This window comes from Arachis stenosperma, chromosome 6 (assembly GCF_014773155.1).
Source record: "Arachis stenosperma cultivar V10309 chromosome 6, arast.V10309.gnm1.PFL2, whole genome shotgun sequence".
NCBI lineage: Eukaryota > Viridiplantae > Streptophyta > Magnoliopsida > Fabales > Fabaceae > Arachis > Arachis stenosperma.
In genome coordinates this window covers 111,338,513-111,365,355 of record NC_080382.1, presented here as the reverse complement: position 1 = coordinate 111,365,355, position 26,843 = coordinate 111,338,513, and the positions used below count along the sequence as shown (strand labels likewise).

The 26,843-nt window shown below is 36.2% G+C and overlaps 1 non-coding gene across 1 annotated transcript; it reads right to left on the bottom strand.

Moving 5' to 3' along the window:
* Positions 1-18,413: 18,413 nt before the first annotated feature.
* On the bottom strand, positions 18,414-18,517 carry LOC130938061 (small nucleolar RNA R71). The gene has a single exon (XR_009069243.1). It is a non-coding gene; the product is annotated as a small nucleolar RNA R71 (small nucleolar RNA).
* Positions 18,518-26,843: the final 8,326 nt, after the last annotated feature.

The window sequence follows — 26,843 nt, the reverse complement described above, 5'->3', positions numbered from 1 at the left end:
GTCCTGCAATAGCAAACAAAAGTAAATTAGATCAATATAAATTATAATTTGAAGTGAAAAAAAACCACTTAATTACCTTAAAAAGTTGCCACCAAAGGTCGCAAACGCTATTTAAACCCATGCTAAACTTGGGTATGAATCACCTACAGTGGCTCTTGTAATCTCAATTAATCCTCTCTGTCTCCGATCTCGGAGAGTTCCAACTATTATTAAGCAAACAATTATCATTATATATGCATATGCATGTTATACCATGAAATTAAATAAATTCGTAAATATAAAACATAGCAGTCACCTCCATCTCACACTAGCTTCTATTTAGCAGCATGTGTAGATGCAGCACCTTCTGAGGCTCCAACTGTCAACTGTGTCGATTATAATTATGGATTAGCTACGCAATGCATGTGCTTTCGGTGGTGTCTGAATTTATGGTTGTGGAGGTGTCTGGTGTTTGCAACCTGCCTCTAAGGATAGTATAAGGTTTGGTATTATCCTGATAAGATCTAACTCCTATTACAATTGTGCCAGGATTGGTAGTAGGTGTCATGATCGTAGGCTGGATGTGTCATGATAAAGCACCCATGTCAAGTGGGATGCCCCTATTTTTTTTAGGCTGGCCTTACTACGACCACCTCTCTTGCCTTTAGCTCGTCCCCTGCCCCCTATCACCTGACACGTCACCTAAAGCAAGTAAAATTAAATAAGGTTAGACCATTAGTGCTTAATTCCTCAAACATTATTGTCGACAAAAGACTTCTTATTTATGTTTTATTAATTAAGTATTTCAATTTTTTTTTTGAAAATTTTGATGGAGTCTCCCCTATAATTGGAACACTCCAAATTTTTCAATTACTAACCACAACCAAGACAAACAATAATCAACATGAAAAAAAAAGATTTAATTTGTTAATCATATGCTGTTCTAATCACCTTATAGCTCCACATAGAATCATTTCACCTCTCCAATACTACAAATCTATCCTAAGTTTTAAGTATCTATCTTAAACATGCATAATTGCTAATAAAAATTATTTAATTATAATTTTAATTACATTTTCATAATATTAAAATTAATTAATTTTGATAACATACCTGAAGGAAATCAAAATCTACTAACTCTTTCAATTTCTAACAATAACAACAAAAGCAAAACAACATTAGCAACATCAACCACCTACATTTTGATCAACAATATTTTCAAATTAACCCAAAACTCAAAAATAGGGAGGTTAAAAACATGTAAAAAAACTACGAAAAAATAAAATATTAAACTAATTAAATTGAAGCTTTTTTCACCACGAACACAGGGTGGTCCCGAATTGGCGAACGGAGCTCCAGTTGGAGAGTAAACGGCCCTGCAATGTTTGGGTAGAGAGAGAGAGAGAGAGAGAGAGAGAGAGAGAGAGAGAGTGGATAATGGGTTTTACTTTCCACCGTCAACGATCAATTTCTTATAAGTAGGAGAATTTTTCTCCTTTCATTTTGTTTGATTTTTATTTCTTTTTCATAAAAATTTGCTTTACCTTTTTTACAATCTCTAGCATAAAGCTAATTTTGGTAAATTTTCAAATTCTCTCTTGCTCATGTATCTGACAGGCCATATGAGGATTTACACATTCAAACTTTTTAGTATTAATTGGTTTTGTCATAAAATCTGTTAGGTTATCTTTAATGTGAATCTTTTGCATGTCTACACTTTCTTCTTCTGCTACTTTCTGAATAAAATGATGTTGTAGTCAAATGTATTTTGTTCTCAAAAGAAAGATAGGATTTGTTGTAATGTGCAAGGCATTCTGACTATTAGAATACATAAGAATTTTTTGTTGTTTGTGCTCGGATTTTTTCATTAATCTTTGGATCCAAATGGCTTCCTTGCATGTTTGTTTAGCTACAATATATTCATTTTTTGTAGTAGATAGAGCTATAACAGTCTGTAACTCAAATAGCCAGCTTACAGCTCCTTTTGCAAGTATGAACACATATCTTGTAGTAAATTTTTGTTAATCAATATCACCTGCAAAGTTTGAATCAATATATCCATTGACAATGAGTTCTGATCCTCCAAAATATAATGCAACATTTGAGGTCCCTTTAATATATCTCAAGATCCTCGTAACAACATCTTAATGTTGTTCACCCGGATCTGCCATAAATAGATTTACCACCATAACTGCTTGAGCAATATCTAGCCATATACAAATCATGGCATATATAAGGCTTCTCATCGTTGATGCATACGACACTCAAAACATTTTGATTGTCTCTTCTTCACTACTAGGGTACACACCTGAGGATAATTTAAAATTCATAGAAAGTGGGGTTAAAATTGGCTTACATTATTGCATGTTGATCCGCTGCAAGATCTTATTTAAATAATTCTTTTGGGATAGCCTCATCTTCCTATCCCTTTTGTCTCGTTGGATTTGTATTCCTAAAATCTTGTTTGTTGGTCCTATGTCCTTCATATCAAATTGTCAAATTCCCTAGACAAGCCTTCAATTCTTGGATTTGATTTTTGTTGGGACTTACCGCTAACATGTCATCTGCATACAACAGTAAATGATAAAATTATTATCATCAGATCTCTTGTAATAGGTACAATAACTTTGTTCTTTCCTGGAAATTGTATATCATGTACACAGGAAAAATAAATATATGTAAAGAAGAATAATTAGGTAGCTTATGTTATTACATCTCCATTGGTGTCTTCAATCCAATGGTGGTTAACAGTGATTAAATTATAACATAATAGACAATTTTAACAGCTTCTGCACAAAATAAATTAGATAAACCTACAATTCACAACATAGCTCATGCTCTTTCTAGGGGAGTCATATTCATTCACTCTACTACACCATTTTACTGAGGCATATGTTCACCTATGAAGTGTCACTAAATACCTGCATGGTTGCAAATGTTAAAAAATCATTGTCTACATATTCACCTTCATTATATGATTTTAAAAACTTCATCTTCATTCCAAATTCAAGTTCTAACTTTGCTTTGAATTTCTTGATTGGGATACCTAAAGCATCCTAGAATAATCATCAATAAATAATACAGGATATTTTTCCTCCTAAAGACATCTCTGGTGACTCTTATACAGAAAATTGAATTAATTCCAATATTTGTTTGCTCTGAATAGTCAATCTATCAGATGTTCATCTATGTTGCTTGCTTGTAACACGGTGCTCACAAAATGGAAAGTTTACTGATTTGATCCCGGGAATGAGATTGCATTCCACAAGAATCTTCAAGCCCCATTCTAACATGTGACCTAGTTTGTGATGCCATGTCATCGTCATTTCTTCTTAGCTTGTTGAAGCAATTGATGCCTTTATCTCTTGCAAAGCATCTCCTATAAGTATGTATAGATTTGCTGCAATCTTTTCTACACAGACTTCAAGATGTTACTTTGAATATGGATCTTACAACCAAGTTCATTCAGTTGCCTAATGGACAATCAATTTTTCTTCAAGCCTTTCAAGTGTGTTACCATTTAAAGTGAATGAATAAAACAATCAAACAGTTTTATTTCGATTGTATCCACTTTAATAATTTTTAAGGTATGATTATTTTCCATGAACACAGATCATTCTAAAACAGGTTTATAAGCAGAAAACCAATATCGATCTGGAGTCATGTGCCAGGTTACTCCTGAATCCACAATCCAGAAATCATTGAGCTGTTTTGAGAACTTGATCTTCTAGAACTTTCTCTATACTCTTCTTATTTATATAATCTTTCTTAAAGTTCCATCTGAAGGTTGGAGTAGGCTTAGAAAAGAGGGGGTTGAATGTATGCCTTTCTTTTAAGTTTCTGAAATGACCCTTTAAAGCAAACTTTCAATTCTAATTCTGTTGAACTCAGCAGCGGAAAATTTATGAGACCATTTATTTTTGTCTCATGAATATTAGAAAATAGAACATAGTAGAGAAGAGAGAAGCTAACACCAGTATGTATCTTGGTTTGGTTGCCATGTGCTATGCAACCTACGTCCAGTCTCCTCTACAACAATGGATGAATTTTCACTATAGTTATAAGTATTACATATACCAATTCCACAGGATTGATACAATCCTTTCACACTCAAGTTCTAACCTAACTTGACATTGGCTATGCTAATACCTAACTCTTCACTTTTAGTGCTAACCCAACTAAGAAAGGGATACCTTACAGGTACAAGATACAAGACACAGACAAACATAAAGAAATCTGAAAATAACTCTAGGTTTTTCTCTCAAGTGTATCACTCGGCCTTTTTCCACTCATGGCTTATACTTGAACTCTCTCAATATGCCTTTTCACTTAAGAAATTACAAAAAGATAAACATTGAAAAGTAAATTACAATCTGTTAAACATGAAGGAGATTGACTTCATCAATAGCCTCTTTGTTATGTGATAAACCAGATTTGCAAACCTCTGATTTAGCTCTTCAGTATTGGCCGAATGCTTTTTTGAAAGAAAGCATTATCCAAGTAGAGGAACTTCTTCAGGGAACTCTTCACAGAACACAACTCACCAAACTCTGGTTTTCTTTCCCTGCTTCTGAATGAACAGAAAATCTTCTTTTATCTCCTTGCATGTTGCTGGGTTCTTCTTCCTAGGTTAACTTCTTGAGCACTGTGTTTTACCAACCCACAACCTCACTTTTCCTCATTAATCCTCAGAGTAGAAACTTTGCTTCTGACCTTCTTTTGTTGACCGAAAGCCATAAAATAGCAACCACAAAAGTCTTCCAATGGTAAATCGAATCGAGCCATTGAGAAGCTACTTGGTCTCCAAGAATCATTTGTGATCGTAGATACACAGTAGTAAAGAACAGAAATTAACTTTTCTTTGTATCCCATTTCGGACTGAGCAGAGAGTTGAAAAGAGGAGAAGAAGATACGATGCATGTATAAGGAAATGGGTTACCTTTTTTACCTTTACCTAAGCTTGATTTGGTTTGAAATGGTTGATTAGACTTCTGTCTTTCAAGCTTAGTCTTTCTCTTTCTTGCTTCTTTGGTGATCAGCTTAGGGAAGAAGCTTTCTCTCACTTTCTTTGAGTTCTGACCACAGCAGGTTAAAGTGTATGTTGAGTTGGTGAAGGCAAGTGAGGGGGAATTGCTTGCTGAGTATTAAATCGGGCTTGGGTGGATACTCAAGTTCAGCCCGTTAGATATCTTGCTTTGATTTTCTTTGGACTTTCATTTTCTTTGGACTTTCATTGCTTTATAGCCCGTCAGTCTTGTTTCTTGATTTCATTCAGTTTGGACTACTTGTTTTTATATTGGGTTATTGCAATGTTGAGTTTTGACCTGCAACACTAACTAATTAGCAACATATAATGATAAACAATCAACATTTAATTATTTATTTTGTCCAATAAAATAATGGTTGTCATCACTAATTACTTTAGTCAATTTCTTAACTCAACACCATCTCATGCCACAATTATAGCATTTGAAGTACTTATATCTTTATGACTTTGGTGTACTTTAGCTCCCACTAAAACCATGCTCCATTGATCCCTCTTTTGTCATCAACATGTCTCTTCTTGCTTTGAGCTCTCTAATCTATCTTTCTTATTCTTGTGCATGGATTCTTCTTTCAGAATTACAGTAGTCATATTATCAAAGGAAAGATAATCAATCAAAAAATTATTAGTTAAGGATGAGCTGATCATATGAATCTAGTAGACTTTGAAGTAGAATCTCGGCACATTCGTTAACTACTATGTTGTAATCCAATGATTAGAGTTGAAAAAATAGCGTGTTTAGAATGTTGATTTGAACTGTTACCGTTGTTGATATACACATTCAAAAAGTATAAAATATTTTCTTTAAGAATATCTTATTGTGAAGTGACTTGACTTCATATAATTTGGTGAGAACATCCAAAATTTTTTTTGCTGTCTTTTTCTCTGCTACACTTAACAAGACTGAATCAGTTAATGCCATGTGTAAGTTTGCAATGACATTATCAACTTTTTTCTTCCATTTTTCATTTGTAATATCAGAAGGTTTACCTTCGATTGCTATCACATAATTGTGTTTCCTCATGATTGCTTTTATCTTTATTTTCATAAGGAAAAATTAATCCCATTGAATTTTTGAATCTAATACTTTGCTATCATTTTTTTGGTTAACAACTTTAACCTCTGACACCACTATTAGATACCAGAAAAATGATGCAACTAAAATATAAAGATGAAAAAAAACTCTATATAAAATATGGAAAAAAAACTAAGTGGTTATCTTTGAGAATTACAACTTCTATCTATCACAAGGAGATTACAATAACTATGTGTTGACAAAAGGAGAATACAATTTCCTTTAACTATGTAGGTGAATACATCTCAAAGAAATTCATATACTTTTCTCTTTAGATGACTTCGCTCTTGTTTGATGATATTTGTTATTAATGAGATAACATATTTAGATTAAATTTTTTCTCGCCTTAATTGTACAACAACTATAGGTGGATAATGCATATTACTTTCTACCATTAATGTTCAATGGCTTATAAGTAGGAAAACTTTTCTCGTTACATTTTGTTTTACTTTTATTTCTTTTTCATAAAAAAACAATTTACTACTTTTGCAGAAAATGAGACATTTTTTATTTAGAACTTAATTTAAGAAGCATATATGATCATTTATGAATTTTGTAACGACCTATTTTTGGCAAAATAGAATTTTTCTAAAAGTTCAGCAAAGCAAACACCTCTACTGCATCATCATTGTTTGCGCATATTCCTCTATTATGTATTTTGTGTGAATGCATATGTTCTTTGTATTCCCTTTCTATGTGGAAGAGGCTCTTCAACAGTGGCTTGGTGAACGTATCGATGATTTGGTCTGTCATCGAAATGTGCAGGACGAATACCTACTTCTGATTGACTAGTTATCCACACAAAAAATGGAGGCCGAGTTCCATTTGTTTGTAGTAGGAATGGAGAACTGGATTAGCCAACAAAATGCAGCAGCTCTGGTTGTCAGAGTATAGCGTCGGCATAATCATCTGAGGCACTTGAAGCTCCTTCAAAAGCTACTGAATTGCAATGAGTCTATCTTTACCGCTGCCAAAGCACGGTACTCTACCTCCATCATTGAGCAACTAATGTTCCCTGTTTTGCACACTTTGACGCCATCAAATTGCAACCAAGGAAGATATAATAACCACTAATTGAATGTCAATCATCTATATTCGCTACCTAATCTACATTAATAAACACAACCAGTCTAAGCCAAAACATTTGTTAAATTTCAAGCCCTTATTTACCATTCCCTTAACATAGTGAAGAATACGCTTGAACGCCTTCCAATGTTCAAGAGTGGAAGCATGCATGAACTGGGCCTCTCTTTTCACTAAGTAAGCAAGATTCAGATGACTAATTATGAGATACTGAAGTGCTATGATGACAGATCGATAATGTTTTGGGTCTTCAAAAGCTTCAGAGCCTAACTAGAACAATTTAAGGGAGAAAACCATTGGAGTGGGCATTGGCTTTGCTTTCTGCATTTTAGTCTTCTCGAGGAGCTCAGTAGAATACTTAGATTGGCTTAACATCACATTCACGCGATACTGCTGGATCTGGCTTTCGCCCATTGTACAAGATTCCCCACTGCTGCCCCCCGTAGGAGACCAGGCCGTGTCTCAGTCCCAATGTGGCTAATCATTCGAAAAGACCAGCTAAGCATCATTGGCTTGGTCAGCCTTTACCTGACCAACTACCTAATACTACGCAGGCTCATCCATAATTTAAGTATGTTACTTCCAGGCCTATGAAAAAGTTAAACTTGACCAAATCCTTTAAAGGAAATACTTAGTTTGATGTACTAATGAATCAATTTTTGATGTATTGTTACCTGTCAAAAAATATCATCCCCATAGGCTAAAAGATACAAAGTAGAGGTATTAGTTCTTTCAAGAAACCGAGAAAAATCTTACCTAGTTTGTTTAAAACCAAATTTGTACAAAGTAATAGCTAGAATTTCAAACCAGTCCCTAGGGGCCTATCTAAGTCCATATACAACCTTCTATAACTTACATAGAAGCTCAATATTAATGTCACTAAAATCTTCATGTTGTTTCATATAAGCTGTCTCCATAAGCATTCCATCATTATCAAAATCAAATTGAGTATTTAAGATTTATGAGGGAAGAATAGCTTGGAAAGAAGGAGGAAAAGTATGCAAAAGTAGAGAATTCATGAAGAAATGAAGTTGTGAAAATTTGGTGGTTGTCCAGACGTATTAGTAATGCGTACGCACGACTTGCAGCACATGACTCGCGATTTCAAGCCCATTTTGGGCCTAATCCAACTCATTTCTAAAGCATTTGAAACATGGATCAAGAGAGGATCAACCAAGGAATATAGTAGTAGTATAGTATCATGTTGATGTGAATTTTACAATCCACAAAACACTGGCAAGTGCATCGGGTCGTACCAAGCAATAACTGACAGTGAGTGACTATCGGTCCCACAAGGATTAACGGATTAAGCAACAAAAATCAAATAATTAATCTAGTCAGACAATCTAATTAGGGTTTTAAAAACCTTTAAACATAAACAGCAAGCAAATGAAACAAAAACAGAAGTAAACAATGAGTGTGAAAAAGTTGTATGATTAAGAAAGTTAAGGTTTCAAAGATATTAGACGTCCAGATTAACAATTTTCACTCTCTACTCTAATCATGCGATGATTCTTTTATGGAAAATCATTAGTAATTAAACCTCAATCCCTTGGTAATTCAATTTTTCTTTAACTAATTAAATGCTAATCTCTTAGTCACTTAATCAAGAAAAGAGGTAAGTTGTGATTTATAAAATCACACAATTCATAAGAATTTAACCTAGTTGATTTTATGTGACTTATCAATCTAGTTTCAAAACTTAAGAATTATGAAAATCAGTTTTCAAACTTAATTTAATTAATAAAATTTTCCAAGAGATTAAGAAAATTCAAGTTAGAAAAGAATTGTTTTCCAACATATTCAAACCCTTTAAGATGAAGAACAAAAACTTTTTCTTAAGAAGTAATCAATTGCATCAATTAGAGGTAGAAAAGTTATTGTGCTAATCCATAGAACTAACAGAGCTCCTAACCTTAACCAAGGAGAATTAGAAACTCATGTTCTTCAAAAAATTTTTAAGAAACATAAAATGGCCGAAGAAGAGAGAGCCCTAGAAGAGAGCCTCCCTTTGCCTTAAATACTAACCCTAATTTAAATTCAAATTCAACTTCTACACAGAATCAAAACTTAAAACAGAATCAAATCTTTTTCTTAATTGTTTTCCTCCGAAAAGATCTTCTCTTAAACTACTTGTAATTTTCAATTAACGTCATCATAAATGGGCTTGTGATTGACCTTCAAAAGGTTGAGAATTTGGAGAAAGGTTGATCTTGAATTGAAGTTCTGGGAGAAGCATCAAGGGCCACGTAGTGCGTGACTTGTATCACGTTATACGTTATGTACATTTTTGGCTTGGAATGCATTCTTTTGGGCTCATGTACAACATGAATTAGGCTATGCTGTACGTGAGCAAATTTCCCTTAATTTTGGCTTCCCATCTTCCCTAGCATTATACGTGGTGAATTCCACGGACTACGCGAAAATTAACTTACGCGTACGCATAACTCAAGAGTATGCGTGCTTGTCAAAAATTCTCTTGTTGCGCATACGCGTGACTGCTGTGTTGTACGTGAAATCTCATGCGTTCTACGTGAAAAGTAATGGTTACGCATATGCATGCTGCATGCGTACGCATGACATGTGAAATGCCTCCAACGTAATATGTGATGGTCTTCACGTTGCACGCCCTTCATCTTCTCCTTCCAGTGAGCTTTTTGTCCTTCACAGAAGGTATTCTGCTTGTTACTGTATGTCACAAAGAGCTTTTTATTTTTGCTCTCCAGCCTCCTTTTTGTTCTATTTCTTTCTCATTTTCCTTCTAAAACTTCCTTTAATCATTAAAATTCAACTAATCAAAGTAATGTTCATTCTAACCTTAAATTTGTTGATTATTTACAGAAATTCTTAATGAATCAATTAAAATCAAGAGAGAAAAATACTAAAGATGTGGACGCATCACAACCCCAAACATAAGATCTTGCTTGTCCTAAAGTAAGCAAATAATCATGGTTTAATCCAAACTTCTTAACCTTATGATACAGTGATAAAAAATTGCAATCTAATTGAGTTTGGTTAACCGTTTCACGTATGCACAATTTAACACAATTGATCATAATCTTTCAAGACTTCTATCTGGATTAGATTATATAATCTTTTCTTGATCATCACCTTGAAGCAAGCTTATTTACTTTCTTTTCATCATTTAAGTTCGTTGGGTGCTTTACACCTTGAGCCTAGCCATGACTCTAAATGTTTTGTCTCAAACTTTTACTTGACATAGAAACACCACAAGCACATAGTTGGGGAGCTCTTTGAGCTTATTTTTCTTTCATTCTTCCCTGCCATTGGTGCTCAAAGCCTTTGGCTTTCTCATTTTATGGGGTGCTTTGCACCTTGATTTTAAACGTGACTTCTAAATGCTTTGTTTTTAAGCTTTTGGCTTAATACATAAGCACCATAAGTACTTGACTAGGATGCTCTTTGAGCTTATTTTTCTTTTAATTTCCTTAGTCAGTGGTACTCATAGCCTTTGGTTTCTCTTATAACCCCTTTTTCTTATTTATTATTTCTTATATTGTTGCTTCTTCAAGGTTTTGTCAAGTGTAAAGGTCCCATAATAGTCCTCTAGACCAAAGTCTCAAGCAATATGGCTCAGATTATGTTGAATACTCTTAGTTAGTTTGGCTTCCCAAACTCAATTTGTCATACGCTTTTATGATCATTCCTTATTTTGTTTAGTTTCTTTTTTTCAGCACGTGACTCATTACTCACATTCAAGAGCAAGCATAGTTAATTATAGGTTGTGATGGACAAGATATGTACTTGACAATTAGAAATTTTAAATGCATTATATAAGATAAAAAAAATGAAACATGCATATTATTAAAAAAGAAAGAAACAACCTTAGTTCTCACTGATTTTCTCTTCATCATCTTCTTTTTCATCACCTTTTAGGCTATGTAGAGCATAGATTCTAACACCAAACTTAGAATGATTGCTTGTCCTCAAGCATCAAAGAAAGAAAAAGTAATGGTGATAGAAACAAGATTATCAAGTGAAATAATGGAGCAAAGATGCATGAATTAATTAATTAATTAAGAATGTAATGAAGCCAATCAATGAATTTTATAAAAGAAGCATGCATGGTGTGAATTAAATTAATGATGCATGTAATAAAGTAAGGAAGCCAGCATGTAATGAAGCCAAATGGAGCTAGCATAGTACGTTAGGGCACTTCACGTAAAGCGTGAAGTTGAAGGAGAATTCCCTAGCATACAACGTACTCAATGTCACGTTGTACATGAAAGAAAAATTGCTCCCTGGAAGTGTACACCGAATTACATGAAGCTCTGGCGTATAACGTGATATAATTGATGTTATACGTATGTGTAAAATTGTCCCCTGGCGTGAAGATGAACATCACGTAGTACTTGGGGTATGTGGCGTAGTACGTGAAGGCATAAAAGTTCGCTGGGCGTAGCTTTTGCTCCCTACATTATACATGAGAAATCTCACGCAGTACGCAAACTACTACTCGCGTGTACGCATACGTTATGCGTACGCGCAACGCCAGAATTTTCACCAACATGCGTACGCATACAGCACGCGTATGCATGACCATTGCTTGGCGTAGTATGTGAAAGCTTTCACATTGTACGCAGGACTAGAAATCCTTTATGGGAGTGAATAATTTAACCACATTGTACGTGGTGATGTCACGTATAATGTGAGGGATTTAACCACACCAAACTTTAAATGGAATCATGTCCTCATTCAAATCTTTTGCACCAAACTCTTGTGACTGTTTATGCATAGTAGGAAATAAGATAATAACTAAGAATTAAGTAAAAGAAAAACAAAAATATGATTGAAAAGAAGATACCAAACGTTGGGTTGCCTCCCAACAAGTGCTTCTTTAATGTCACTAGCTTGACGGTTGTTCCCTGCTAAGGTTGAGGTTGATAGTGCTTCACCTCTTCCCTCTCTCACCATGAATTTTCTCCCTGTGTCTTCATATGTTAGCTCAAGATGCTCAAAAGAAAGAACTCTACTCACTCGTATGGTAACAGTGGGTGGTGAGATAACACTACTTTGTCCCTTGGTGAAAAATCTTCAGTAGGAATTTTCTTGTTCCTTCAACCTCTAGACACTTTCTTTTTTGGAGCCTCCTCCTTGTTTGATGCACACCTAACACCAAACATAGGGTTGATGTCAGGAGGTTTGTTGATTGTAAAGGGAGGCTTTGGTTGCAAAATCTTTGAGGCTTCAGTTGAGTAGTCAGCTTGTTGTGCCTTCTCTATCTCTTTCTTTCTACTCAGGCATGAAAATGGGACCTCTGAAAGTGATTCATTAGGTTCTTCTTTCAGATTTGGGTCCTTGGCTTCAACCTTCATACAATTCTCTTGATCACTTAAATGATGCATGGTCTTGAAAACATGAAAGACTTGATGCTCATCATGCACCCTCAATATTAACTCACCCTTTTCAACATTAATAAGGGTTTTCCAGTGGTTAGAAAAGGTCTCCCTAGAATGATGGAGGCAAGTTCATCTTCGTCCATGTCAAGAATGACAAAATCCACTGGGAGAAAGAATTTTTCCACTTTGATCAGGACATTTTCAACCACTCCATGTGCAAGCTTCATTGATTTGTCTACAAGTTGTAAGGCTATTTTTGTGGGCTTCAACTCTTAATTTTTCAACCTCTTCATCATAAACAAAGGCATTAGATTAATACTTGCTCCTAAATCACATAAAGCTCTATCAAAGGTAGTATTGCCAATAGTGCAAGGAATTTGAAAACTCGCTGGATCTTTCTTTTTTATTGGAAACTTTCTTTGAATAATTGATCTACACCTCTTGTTCATCACCACTGTTTGACCACCTTTCAAGGATTTTTTTTTGGACAATAATTCCTTTATGAATTTTGCATACAAGGGCATTTTTTCAAGAGCTTCTATGGAATGTTGATGTGCAAAGTCTTGAATATCTCCAAGAATTTGGAATATTGCTTCTCCTTGTTTTCCCCTTTGAGCCTTTGAGGATATGAAATTCTTGGCTTGTATTCAGGCATTGGAATTCTCTCTTTTGGTGGAACTTTTATAGCATGAATTGGTTGCTGGAAGGTGGGCTGTACGTGCTACACATTGATGAGCGGATAATTTATATGCTTTTTGACATTGTTTTTAGGTAGTTTTTAGTAGGATCTAGCTACTTTTAGGGATGTTTTCATTAGTTTTATGCTAAATTCACATTTCTAGACTTTACTATGAGTTTGTGTATTTTTCTGTGATTTCAGGTATTTTCTAGCTGAAATTGAGGGACCTGAGCAAAAGTCTGATAGAGGGCTTACAAAGGATTGCTGATGCTGTTGGATTCTGACCTCCCTACACTTGAAATAGCTTTTCTGGAGCTACAGAACTACAAATGGCACACTCTCAATGGCGTTGGAAAGTAGACATCCAGGGCTTTCCAGCAATATATAATGGTCCATACTTTGTTCGAGTTTAGACGACGCAAACCGGCGTTCAACGCCAGTTCCATGCTGCTTTCTAGAGTAAAACGCCAGAAACACGTCACGAACCAGAGTTAAATGCCAAAAACACGTTACAACTTGGTGTTTAACTCCAGGAGAAGTCTCTGCACGTGTAAAGCTCAAGCTCAGCCCAAGCACACACCAAGTGGGCCCCAGAAGTGGATTTCTGCACTTAGACTTATTTTTGTAAACCCTATAAGCTATTCTAGTATAAATAGAACATTTTTTTATTGTATTAGACATCTTTGGTCTCAGTTTTAATCTATTGTTAATCTTAGGAGACTATTGATCACGTTTTGGAGGCTGGCCTCTCGGCCATGCCTAGACCACCACTTATGTATTTTCAACGGTGGAGTTTCTACACACCATAGATTAAGGTGTGGAGCTCTGTTGTACCTCGAGTTTTAATGCAAAGTACTACTATTTTCTATTCAATTCATGCTTATTCCTATTCTAAGATATTCGTTGCACTTCAACATGACGAATGTGATGATCCGTGACACTCATCATCATTCTCACATATGAACATGTGATTGACAACCACTTCCGTTCTACTTTAGACCGAACGAATATCTCTTGGATTCCTTAATCAGAATTTTCGTGGTATAAGCTAGAACCCTTTGGCGGCCACTCTTGAGAATCCGGAAAGTCTAAACCTTGTCTGTGGTATTCCGAGTAGAATTCAAGGATTGAATGACTGTGACGAGCTTCAAGCTCGCGATTGTTGGGCGTGGTGACAGACGCAAAAGAATCAATGGATTCTATTCCGACATGATCGAGAACCGACAGATGATTAGCTGTGCTGTGACAGAGCATTTAGACCATTTTCATTAAGAGGATGGAATGTAGCCATTGACAACGGTGATGCCCTACATACAGCTTGCCATGGAAAAGAGTATGAAGGATTGAAGAAAGGCTGTAGGAAAGAAGAGATTCAACAGGGACAAAGCATCTCCATACACTTATCTGAAATTCCCACCAATGAATTACAAAAGTATCTCTATCTTTATTTTATGCTTTATTTATTATTATTTTTGAAAACCATTATAATCATTTGAATCAGCCTAACTGAGATTTATAAGATGACTGATGAGCGGATAATTTATACGCTTTTTGGCATTGTTTTTAGTACGTTTTTAGTATGTTTTAGTTAGTTTTTATTATATTTTTATTAGTTTTTAGTTAAAATTCACTTTTCTGGACTTTACTATGAGTTTGTGTGTTTTTCTGTGATTTCAGGTATTTTCTGGCTGAAAATTGAGGGACTTGAGCAAAAATCTGATTCAGAGGCTGAAAAGGACTGCAGATGCTGTTGGATTCTGACCTCCCTGCACTCGAAGTAGATTTTCTGGAGCTACAGAAGCTCAATTGGCGCGCTCTCAACTGCGTTGGAAAGTAGACATCCTGGGCTTTCCTAATAGTCCATACTTTGCCCAAGATTTGATGGCTTAAACTAGCGTTCCAAATCAACTCAAAACTGCCCGGCGTTAAACGCCAGAACTGGCACAAGAATGGGAGTTAAACGCCCAAACTGGCACAAAAGCTGGCGTTTAACTCCAAAAAAAGTCTCTATACATGAAAGCTTTAATGCTCAGCCCAAGCACACACCAAGTGGACCCGGAAGTGGATTTTTATGTCATTTACTCATCTTTGTAAACCCTAAGCTACTAGTTCTCTACAAATAGGACCTTTTGCTATTGTATTTTGATCTTTGGATCATTTTAGATCTTAGGATCATCTTTGGACGTCTAGTTCTTAGATCATTGGGGGCTGGCCTCTCGGCCATACCTGAACCTTGTTCTTATGTATTTTCAACGGTGGAGTTTCTACACACCATAGATTAAGGTGTAGAGCTCTGCTGTACCTCGAGTATTAATGCAATTACTATTGTTCTTCTATTCAATTCAGCCTATTCTTGTTCTAAGATATTCATTTGCACCCAAGAACATGATGAATGTGATGATTATGTGACGCTCATCATCATTCTCACTTATGAACGCATGCCTGACAACCACTCCCGTTCTACAAGCAAACAAGGCTTGAATGTTTATCTCTTGGATTCCTTAATCAGAATCTTCGTGGTATAAGCTAGAATTGATGGCGGCATTCAAGAGAATTCGAAAGGTCTAAACCTTGTCTGTGGTATTCTGAGTAGGATTCAATGATTGAATGACTGTGATGAGCTTCAAACTCCTGAAGCTGGGCGTTAGTGACAGACGCAAAAGAATCAATGGATTCTATTCCAACCTGATTGAGAACCGACAGATGATTAGCCGTGCTGTGATAGAGCGCGTTGAACATTTTCACTGAGAGGACGGGACTGTAGTCACTGACAACGGTGATGCCCAACATACAGCTTGCCATGGAAAGGAGTAAGAAGGATTGGATGAAGACAGTAAGAAAGCAGAGAGACGGAAGGGATAAAGCATCTCCATACGCTTATCTAAAATTCTCACCAATGGATTACATAAGTATCTCTATCTTTATTTTATGCTTTATTCATAAATCACCCATAACCATTTGAATTCGCCTGACTGAGATTTACAAGGTGACCATAGCTTGCTTCATACCAACAATCTCCGTGGGATCGACCCTTACTCGCATAAGGTTTATTACTTGGACGACCCAGTGCACTTGCTGGTTAGTTGTGCGAAGTTGTGAAATTATGTTTAGACCATGGTATTGAGCACCAAGTTTTTGGAGCCATTACCAGGGACTGTTTGAGTTGTGAAAAGAACGAATCACAATTTCGTGCACCAAGTTTTTGGCGCCGTTGCCGGGGATTGTTGAGTTTGGACAACTGACGGTTCATCTTGTTGCTTAGATTAGGCATTTTTCTTCAGAGTTCTTAAGAATGAATTCTAGTGTTTCAAGGTGATGTTCTTATCATCACCAAAGCTGATTGATTCTCATCAATTTAGCTCTTGAATGTAATGTCCTACTGAAGCTTGGCTAGCCATGTCTAATTTCTTTAGATTAAAGCTTTAGACTAACATTGCATGATTCCTGGAATTCTCATTAAGAATTTTGATATACTTATTTTCTTTTCCACTTAATTTTCGAAAAAAAATCCAAAAATATTTCTTGTTTGAGTCTAGTGTCTCATTTTAAGTTTGGTGTCAATTGCATGTTTCTGTTCTTCTTGCATTCATTCATGTGTCTTAAGTGATCTTCAAGATGTTCTTGATGATTTCCTTGCTCTGATCTTTAAATTCTCTTGTCTTGAGTATTTTGTGTTTCTCATATGCATTCTCAATTTGTTAGTGTCAGTAGTATACAAACTTCTAAGTTTGGTGTCTTACATGCATTGTTATTTGATTTTAGTTGCATTTTGATTATTCCTCATTATTAAAAATCCAAAAAATTTTTCTTTTTGTCTTTTCAAGTCAATACTACAGAGAATTGAAGATTCAGAACATACAGCAGAGGAATTATACAGAAAAAGCTGGGCATTCAAAATGCCCAGTGAGGAAGGAAAATTGGCGTCCAAACGCCAGCCAGGATACCTGGCTGGGCGTTTAACACCCAAAAAGGTAGCAATTTGGGCGTTAAACGCCAGAATGTATACCATTCTGGGCGTTTAACGTCAGGATTGCACAAGAGGGAAGATTTTGTTTTTAATGCAGATTTTTTTTAAGTTTTCAAAATTTTTTAAAATCAAATCTTTTTCAAATCATATCTTTTCAATCAAACCTTTTTTAAAATTAATGATTTGATTCAACATTTCAAGTATGTTGCCTTTTCTGTTGAGAAAGGTTTAATGTTTGAATCATATCTTTCTTGTTAGGCAGGTCATTAATTTTTAAAATCAAATCTTTTTAAATTATTTTTCAAATCATATCTTCTCAATCATATCTTTTAATCACATCTTTTTCAAAATAGTTTTCAATCATATCTTTCTGATTTCTAATTTCAAAATCTTTTTCAAAAATCACTTGATTTCTTTTCCACTCCTAGTTTTCGAAAATCAATTAGTATTTTTCAAAATGTTTTTAAAATCTTTTTACTTAATTTTCAAAAATTTCTTCCCCTCTTCTCACATCCTTCTATTTATGGACTAACACTACCCCTCAATGCACAATCTGAACTCTATCTTTCCTTGATAAGTTCGAATTTTCTATCTCTTCCTTCTATTTTTCTTTTCCTCTGACACTTCAAGGAGTCTCTATACTGTGACATAGAGGATTCCATATTTTCTTGTTCTCTTCTCTTTTATATGAGCAGGAGCAAAGACAAAAGCATTCTTATTGAGGCTGACCCTGAACCTGAAAGGACCTTGAAGCGAAAGCTAAGAGAAGCTAAAGCACAACTCTCTGTAGAGGACCTAACAGAAATCTTCAACGAAGAAGAACCCATGGCAGCCGAAAATAACAACAATGCCAACAAAGGAAGGTGCTGCGTGACTTTACTGCACCTACTCCCGACTTCTATGGGAGAAGCATCTCTATCCCTGCCATTGGAGCAAACAACTTTGAGCTTAAGCCTCAATTAGTTTCTCTAATGCAACAAAATTGCAAGTTCCATGGACTTCCATTGGAAGATCCTCATCAGTTTTTAGCTGAGTTTTTGCAAATCTGTGACACTGTCAAGACCAATGGAGTTGACCCTGAGGTCTACAGACTTATGCTATTCCCTTTTGCTGTAAGAGACAGAGCTAGGATATGGTTGGATTCACAACCTAAAGAAAGCCTGAACTCTTGGGAAAAGCTAGTCAATGCCTTCTTGGCAAAGTTCTTTCCACCTCAAAAATTGAGTAAGCTTAGAGTGGAAGTCCAAACCTTCAGACAGAAGGAAGGTGAATCCCTCTATGAAGCTTGGGAAAGATACAAACAATTGATCAAAAAGTGTCCATCTGACATGCTTTCTGAATGGAGCATCATAGGTATCTTCTATGATGGTCTGTCTGAACTGTCTAAGATGTCATTGGACAGCTCTGCTGGAGAATCTCTTCATCTGAAGAAGACGCCTGCAGAAGCTCAAGAACTCATTGAAATGATTGCAAATAACCAATTCATGTACACTTCTGAAAGGAATCCTGTGAACAATGGGACGAATCAGAAGAAAGGAGTTCTTGAGATTGATACTCTGAATGCCATATTGGCTCAGAACAAAATATTGACTCAGCAAGTCAATATGATTTCTCAAAGTATGTCTAGAATGCAAGCTGCACCAGGCAGTACTAAGGATGCTTCATCTGAAGAAGAAGCTTATGATCCTGAGAACCCTTCAATGGAAGAGGTGAATTACATAGGAGAACCCTATGGAAACACCTATAATTCTTCATGGAGAAATCATCCAAATCTCTCATGGAAGGATCAACAGAGACCTCAATAAGGTTTCAACAACAATAATGGTGGAAGAAATAGGTTTAGCAATGGCAAGCCTTTTCCATCATCTTCTCAGCAACAGACAGAGAATTCTAAGCAGAGCCACTTTGACTTAGCAACCATGGTCTCTGATCTAATCAAAACCACTCAAAGTTTCATGACTGAAACAAGGTCCTCCATTAGAAACTTGGAGGCACAAGTGGGACAGCTGAGCAAGAAAATTACTGAACTCCCTCCTAGTACACTTCCAAGCAATACAGAAGAAAATCCAAAAGGAGAGTGCAAGGCCATCAACATGGCCGAATTTGGAGAGGAGGAAGAGGCAGTGAGCGCCACTGAGGAAGACCACAATGGACGTCCACTGGCCTCCAATGAATTCCCTAATGAGGAACCATGGGAATCTGAGGCTCACACTGAGACCATAAAGATTCCAGTGGATTTACTTCTGCTATTCATGAGCTCTGATGAATATTCTTCCTCTGAAGAGGATGAAGATGTCACTGAAGAGCAAGTTGCTAAGTACCTTGGAGCAATCATGAAGCTAAATGACAAGTTATTTGGTAATGAGACTTGGGAGAACGAACCTCCTTTGTTCACCAAAGAACTGGATGACTTAACTAGGCAGAGATTACCTCAAAAGAGACAGGACCCTGGGAAGTTCTCAATACCTTGTACCATAGGCACCATGACCTTTGAGAAGGCTCTGTGTGACCTAGGGTCAAGCATAAACCTTATGCCTCTCTCTGTAATGGGGAAGCTAGGGATATTTGAGGTACAAGCTGCAAGAATCTCACTAGAGATGGCAGACAATTCAAGAAAACAAGCTTATGGACTTGTAGAGGATGTTTTGGTGAAAGTTAAAGACCATTACATCCCTGCTTATTTCATAGTCCTAGAGACTGGGAAGTGCATGGATGAATCCATCATCCTTGGCAGACCCTTCCTAGCCACAGCAAAGGCTGTGATTGATGTTGATAGAGGAGAATTGATCATTCAAGTGAATGAAGAATCCTTTGTGTTTAAAGCTCAAGGATATCCCTCTGTTACCATGGAGAGGAAGCATGAAGAGCTTCTCTCAAAACAGAGTCAAACAGAGCCCCCACAGTCAAACTCTAAGTTTGGTGTTGGGAGGCCACAACCAACTTCTAAGTTTGGTGTTGAACCCCCACATTCAAACTCTAAGTTTGGTGTTGGGAGGTTCCAACATTGCTCTGAGTATCTGTGAGGCTCCATGAGAGCCCACTGTCAAGCTACTGACATTAAAAAAGCGCTTGTTGGGAGGCAACCCAATGTTATATTTATCTAATTTCCTTTGTTATTTTATGTTTTCTGTAGGTTGATGATCATGGAAAGTCACAAAATCAATTGAAAAAGCAAAAACAGAATGAAAAATAGAAAGAAAAATAGCACACCCTAGAGGAAAACCTTGATGGCGTTTAAACGCTAGTAAGAGCAGCAAATGGGCGTTTAACGCCTAGTCTGGCACCATTCTGGGTGTTTAACGCCAGAAAGGGGCACCAGACTGGCGTTAAACGCCAGGAAAGGGCAAAAAGTTGGCGTTAAACGCCAGAAATGGGCACCAGCCCGGCGTTTAACGCCAGAATTAGCATGAAGAGCATTTTTGCTCGCCACTTGGTGCATGGATGAATTTTCCTTGACACCTCAGGATCTGTGGACCCCACAGGATCCCCACCTACACCACCACCCTCTCTCTTCTTCACCCATTCACCAATCACCTCAACACCTCTTCCCCAAAAACTCCTCACCTATCAAATCCCACTATTCTCTTCACCACTCACATCCATCCTTCATAAAACCCCACCTACCTCACCATTCAAATTCAAACCACTTTCCCTCCCAAACCCACCCATAATGGCCGAACCCTACCCCTCTCTCTACCCCTATATAAACCCATCTTCACTCCTTCATTTTCACACAACCTAAACACTACTTCTCCCCCTTTGGCTGAACCACAAAGCCATCTCCATCTCCTCTATTTCTTCTTCTTCTACTCTCTTCTTTCTTCTTTTGCTCGAGGACGAGCAAACTTTTAAGTTTGGTGTGGTAAAAGCATTGCTTTTTGTTTTTCCATAACCATTTATGGCATCCAAGGCCGGAGAAACCTCTAAAAAGAGGAAAGGGAAGGCAAAAGCTTCCACCTCCGATTCATGGGAGATGGAGAGATTCATCTCAAGGGTGCATCAAGACCACTTCTATGAATTTGTGGCCATGAAGAAGGTGATCCCCGAGGTCCCTTTCAAACTCAAAAAGAGTGAATATCCGAAGATCCGACATGTGATCCGAAGAAGAGGTTGGAAAGTTCTTACCAACCCCATTCAACAAGTCAGAAACTTAATGGTTCAAGAGTTCTATGCCAATGCATGGATCACCAAGAACCATGATCAAAGTGTGAACCCGAATCCAATGAATTGGCTTACAATGGTTCGTGGGAAATGCTTAGGTTTTAGTCTGGAAAATGTAAGGTTGGCATTCAACTTGCCCATGATGCAAATAGATGAACACCCCTACACTAGAAGGGTCAACTTTGATCAAAGGTTGGACCAAGTCCTCATAGACATTTGTGAAGAGGGCGCTCAATGGAAGAGAGATTCAAGAAGGAAGCCGGTTCAACTGAGAAGGCATGACCTCAAGCCCGTGGCTAGGGGATGGTTGGAGTTTATCCAACGCTTAATCATTCCCACTAGCAACCGGTCTGAAGTTACTATAGACCGGGCCATCATGATTCATAACATCATGATTGGAGAGGAAGTAGAAGTTCATGAGGTTATAGCCCAAGAACTTTATAAGGTGGCGAACAAGTCCTCTACCTTGGCAAGGTTAGCCTTTCCTCATCTCATTTGTCACCTCTGTTATTCAGGATGGAGCAAACAAGAGATCCCACTCATCATGAAATCCCTGAGATGCCTCAAGGGATGCACTTTCCTCTACAAAACTATTGGGAGCAAATCAACACCTCCCTAGGAGAATTGAGTTCCAACATGGGACAACTAAGGGTGCAGCACCAAGAACATTCCATCCTCCTCCATGAAATTAGAGAAGATCAAAGAATCATGAGAGAAGAGCAACAAAGGCAAGGAAGAGATATTGAGGAGCTCAAGCACTCCATAAGATCTTCAAGAAGAAGAACAAGCCGCCATCACTAAGGTGGACCCGTTCTTTAATTTCCTTGTTCTTTATTTTCCTGTTTTTCGAATTTTCATGCTTATGTTATCTATGTTTGTGTCTTATGATCATTAGTGTCTTAGTGTCCATGCCTTAAAGTTATGAATGTCCTATGAATCCATCACCTTTCTTAAATGAAAAATGTTCTTAATTGAAAAAGAGAAGAATTGCATGAATTTTGAATTTTATAACAGATTAATTATTTTGATGTGGTGGCAATATTTTGGTTTCTGAATGTATGCTTGAACAGTGCATATGTCTTTTGAATTTTTTGTTCATGAATGATTAGCTCTTGAAAGAATGATGAAAAAGGAGACATGTTACTGAGGATCTGAAAAATCATAAAAATGATTCTTGAAGCAAGAAAAAGCAGTGAATACAAAAAAATGAAAAGAAAAAGAGAGAAATAAAGTTGTGATCCAAGGCAAAAAGAGTGTGCTTAAGAACCTTGGACACCTCTAATTGGGGACTCTAGCAAAGCTGAGTCACAATCTGAAAAGGTTCACCCAGTTATGTGTCTGTGGCATGTATATATCCGGTGGTAATACTGGAAGACAGAGTGCTTTGGGCCACGGCCAAGACTCATAAAGTAGTTGTGTTCAAGAATCATCATACTTAACTAGGAGAATCAATAACACTATCTGGATTCTGAGTTCCTATAGAAGCCAATCATTCTGAATTTCAAAGGATAGAGTGAGATGCCAAAACTATTCAAAGGCAAAAAGCTAAAAGCCCCGCTCATCTAATTAATACTGATCTTCATAGATATTTTTAGAATTCATTGCATATTCTCTTCTTTTTATCTTATTTGATTTTCAGTTTCTTGGGGACAAGCAACTATTTAAGTTTGGTGTTGTGATGAGCGGATAATTTATACGCTTTTTGGCATTGTTTTTAGTAAGTTTTAGTTAGTTTTTATTATATTTTTATTAGTTTTTAGTTAAAATTTACTTTTCCGGACTTTACTATGAGTTTGTGTGTTTTTCTGTGATTTCAGGTATTTTCTGGCTGAAATTGAGGGACTTGAGCAAAAATCTGATTCAGAGGCTGAAAAGGACTGCAGATGCTATTGGATTCTAACCTCCCTGCATTCGAAGTGAATTTTCTGGAGCTACAGAAACCCAATTGGCACGTTCTTAATTGAGTTGGAAAGTAGACATCCTGGGCTTTCCAGCAATGTATAATAGTCCATACTTTGCCCAAGATTTGATGGCCCAAACCGGCGTTCCAAATCAGCTCAAAACTGCACGGCGTTAAACGCCGGAACTGGCACAAGAATGGGAGTTAAACGCCCAAACTGGCACAAAAGCTGGCATTTAACTCCAAGAAAAGTCTCTACACATGAAAGCTTCAATGCTCAGCCCAAGCACACACCAAGTGGGCCCGGAAGTGGATTTTTATGTCATTTACTCATCTTTGTAAACCCTAAGCTACTAGTTCTCTACAAATAGGACCTTTTGCTATTGTATTTTGATCTTTGGATCATTTTAGATCTTAGGATCATCTTTGGACGTCTAGTTCTTAGATCATTGGGGGCTGGCCTCTCGGCCATGCCTGAACCTTGTTCTTATGTATTTTCAACGGTGGAGTTTCTACACACCATAGATTAAGGTGTGGAGCTCTGCTGTACCTCGAGTATTAATGCAATTACTATTGTTTTTCTATTCAATTCAGCCTATTCTTGTTCTAAGATATTCATTTGCACCCAAGAACATGATGAATGTGATGATTATGTGACGCTCATCATCATTCTCACTTATGAACGCGTGCCTGACAACCACTCCCGTTCTACTGGCAAACAAGGCTTGAATGTTTATCTCTTGGATTCCTTAATCAGAATCTTCGTGGTATAAGCTAGAATTGATGGCGGCATTCAAGAGAATCCAGAAGGTCTAAACCTTGTCTGTGGTATTCTGAGTAGGATTCAATGATTGAATGACTGTGATGAGCTTCAAACTCCTGAAGGCTGGGCGTTAGTGACAGACGCAAAAGAATCAATGGATTCTATTCCAACCTGATTGAGAACCGACAGATGATTAGCCGTGTTGTGACAGAGCGCGTTGAACATTTTCACTGAGAGGACGGGACTGTAGCCACTGACAACGGTGATGCCCAACATACAGCTTGCCATGGAAAGGAGTAAGAAGGATTGGATGAAGACAGTAGGAAAGCAGAGAGACGGAAGGGACAAAGCATCTCCATACGCTTATCTGAAATTCTCACCAATGGATTACATAAGTATCTCTATCTTTATTTTATGCTTTATTCATAAATCACCCATAACCATTTGAATTCACCTGACTGAGATTTACAAGGTGACCATAGCTTGCTTCATACCAACAATCTCCGTGGGATCGACCCTTACTCGCGTAAGGTTTATTACTTGGACGACCCAGTGCACTTGCTGGTTAGTTGTGCGGAGTTGTCAAATTATGTTTAGACCATGGTATTGAGCACCAAGTTTTTGGAGCCATTACCGGGGACTGTTTGAGTTGTGAAAAGAACGAATCACAATTTCGTGCACCAATGACCATAGCTTGCTTCATACCAACAATCTCCGTGGGATCGACCTTTACTCACGTAAGGTTTATTACTTGGACGACCCAGTGTACTTGCTGGTTAGTTGTGTGAAGTTGTGAAGAATGTGAGTGAACCATAGTAGTGTGCACCAAGTTTTTGGAGCCATTGCTAAGAATTGTTCAAGTTATGAAAAGAGTAAATCACAATTTTGCCTATCAAGTTTTTGGCGCCGTTGCCGGGGATTGTTCGAGTTTGGACAACTGACGGTTCATCTTGTTGCTCAGATTAGGTAATTTTTTTTTTCAAAAAGTTTTCAAAAATCTTTCAAAATTATTTCTTTGTTTTCGTTTTTCAAAAAAAATAATAATAAATTTCGAAAAAAATACAAAAAAATTAATAAAATCATAAAAATAAAAAATATTTTGTGTTTCTTGTTTGAGTCTAGTGTCAATTTTTAAGTTTGGTGTCAATTGCATGTTTTTAAAATTTATGCATTTTTCGAAAATTCATGCATGTGTTCTTCATGATCTTCAAGTTGTTCTTGGTAAATCTTCTTGTTTGATCTTGATATTTTCTTGTTGTGTGTTTTTTGTTGTTTCTCATATGCATTTTTGAATTCTTAGTGTCTAAATATGAAAAATTTTTAAGTTTGGTGTCTTGCATGTTTTCTTTTCTTGAAAATTTTTCAAAAATAAAATCTTGCTGTTTATCTTGACATTCAAAGTATTCTTGGTGTTCATCTTAACATTCATAGTGTTCTTGCATGCATCATGTGTTTTGATTCATAATTTTTATATTGTGAGTCATTTTTGTGTTTTTCTCTCTCCTCATTAAAAATTTAAAAATAAAAAAATATCTTTCCCTTATTTCTCTCATAAAATTCGAAATTTTGGGTTGACTTAGTCAAAAAATTTTAAAATAAGTTGTTTCTTGTTAGTCAAGTCAAGATTTCAATTTTAAAAAAAAATCCTATCTTTTCAAAACTTTTTCAAAAATCAAATCTTTTTTATTTTTTATGATTTTTGAAAATTTGAAAATAATTTTTTTTTAAATCTTTTTCTTAATTTCATTTCAAATTTTCGAAAACTTTGCTAACAATTAATGTGATTGATTCAAAAATTTGAAGTTTGTTACTTTCTTGTTAAGAAAGGTTCAATCTTTAAATTCTAGAATCATATTTTTTAGTTTCTTGTTAGTCAAGTAATCAATTTTAATTTTAAAATCAAATCTTTTTCAAAATATATTTTCAATCATATCTTTTCAAATCATATCTTTTTCAAAATCAATTTCAAAAATCTTTTCTAACTTCTTATCTTTTCAAAATTGATTTTCAAATCTTTTTCAACTAACTAATTGACTTTTTGTTTGTTTCTTATCTTTTTCAAAACCACCTAACTACTTTTTTCTTTCTAATTTTCAAAAATCAACCTCCCCTTTTTCAAAATTCTTTTTTATTAACTAATTTTTTAAATTTTAATTTTATCTTACCTCTTCTCTTAATTTTTGAATTTTAACTAATAATTAAAATAAAAATAAAAATATTTTTTTCTCTTTTAGTTAAAATTCGAATTTTCTCCTCTCTCTCATCTCTTTTCTATTTATTTATTCATTTACTAACACTTCTCTTCATCTAAAAATTCGAACCCTCTCTTCTATCTGTGTTCGAATTTTTCTCATCCTTCTTCTATTTTTTTTATTCTTTTACTCACATAAAGGAATCTCTATACTGTGACATAGAGGATTCTAGATTTTCTTTGTTTTCTTCTCTTTCATATGAGCAGGAACAAGGAAAAAGGCATTCTTGTTGAAACTGATCCTGAACCTGAAAGGACTCTGAAGAGGAAATTAAGAGAAGCTAAAATACAACAATCCAGAGACAACCTTACTAAAATTTTCGAACAAAAAAAGGATATGGCAGCCAAACCCAACAACAATAATGTAAGGAAGATGCTTGGTGATTATACTACACCTACTTCCAAATTTAATGGAAGAAGCATCTCAATCCCTTCCATTGGAGCAAACAATTTTGAGCTGAAACCTCAACTAGTTGCTCTAATACAACATAACTGCAAGTTTCATGGACTTCCATCAGAAGATCCCTATCAGTTTTTAACTGAGTTCTTGCAGATCTGTGAGACTGTTAAGACTAATGGAG